Source organism: Cynoglossus semilaevis, unplaced genomic scaffold, assembly GCF_000523025.1.
Source record: "Cynoglossus semilaevis isolate Cse_v1.0 unplaced genomic scaffold, Cse_v1.0 scaffold6463, whole genome shotgun sequence".
Lineage (NCBI taxonomy): Eukaryota > Metazoa > Chordata > Actinopteri > Pleuronectiformes > Cynoglossidae > Cynoglossus > Cynoglossus semilaevis.
The window spans coordinates 1-1,248 of NW_007585955.1; the positions used below are offsets into that span (position 1 = coordinate 1).

General features: G+C 37.4%; 1 long non-coding RNA gene across 1 annotated transcript; it reads right to left on the bottom strand.

The window, feature by feature from the left end:
* Positions 1-6: 6 nt before the first annotated feature.
* LOC103399162 (uncharacterized) lies at positions 7-930 on the bottom strand. Its single transcript, XR_523596.2, has 3 exons — positions 873-930; positions 670-699; positions 7-243 (listed from the first exon to the last, which is right to left on the bottom strand). It is a non-coding gene; the product is annotated as an uncharacterized LOC103399162 (long non-coding RNA).
* Between the last annotated feature and the right edge of the window lie 318 nt (positions 931-1,248).

Genomic DNA, 1,248 nt, shown 5'->3' on the forward strand with positions numbered 1-1,248 from the left:
GTTGGTTGTTTCCAAGCTGCTGGTTGTCCTTGTCCACGGTTCTGGTCCATGTGAGGCTCCTGCTTCAGATATGAATGTTGTTGTGACTGACCTTAACGCAGTCAATGTCGATCCGTCTGGCTTCGGCAAAAGCCAAGAAGGTGCAGAGGCCTATCAGGTTGACCACAGTGACTTGAGCAAAGACAGACGCCCATGAGCCTGTAGCCTCGATGAGATACCCTGAGAAATACACCATTAAGACCCCTGTGGAAAACACAAATTGTACATATGTAACTTTGCATAGTAGCTAGTGTGAAGCACTTTTTATGTTGGGATGCAATTTAGTCACTAATTGAAACAGTGGGAAGTTTTTACTGTGTTGGCGTTGTCTTTCTTTTAGGCATTTTAGAACAGACATGATGCCGTTTTCACTTTGTTGAGGACTCTTGACACAGCAGTAGGCCAAAGAAACTTAGTTTAGCCGATAAAGCGCACATTATGCTCACTAACCATTGGAATGTCAACATGTTAAGCATTTACATATGTCTAGCCTGATGTGGTTCATATGGAACCAACCTTCAACCAATGATCTGTAGTTTGTTTTTCCAAGGTGTTTGGATGTTTTGGGGGGGGTGTGAACAGACATGTAATTCCAAAATATAAATCATAAATACATTATTCGGGTCTCACCTGAAAAGGCACCACATGTGTTCATGACACCTGCATGAAGAATGCAAATACAGATATAGAATGAGTTAACAAAATCAAACAAAATATTCATACATTTCAAAAAAAAGATTGAAGATGACATAGGTATAAATATCATTTTAACAATCACCAGAAAGCATTTATTCATTGTTGAATCATATATAAATATAAAATATAAACGTTACCAAATAAAGCCCCAGCACAGGATGGCGCTAGATCTTGAACGTTTACAGAGACTCCACTAAAGAGAGAGAAAAAAACCCAAAAAAAAACAGTAAGTCCAAGGAAGCCATTTTGTACTGACTGTTGTATGAGATAATTTCTTTAAATTTTAATGTTAATATGTGGCATGCCATACCATGACTTTGGCATACACAAAAAACTCCCACCACACAGTCATTATAGGATTGACCCAGCATTCTAAGTATAGCAGTTCATTTTGAAGACTGTCCATTGATTTATTTCTTGTGAATTATGAATTACCCCACTGTATTTTGACCAGACTTTAATTATTTTTTGTCCAAATCTACATTAACGGGTACATTTACAATTATTTGAATT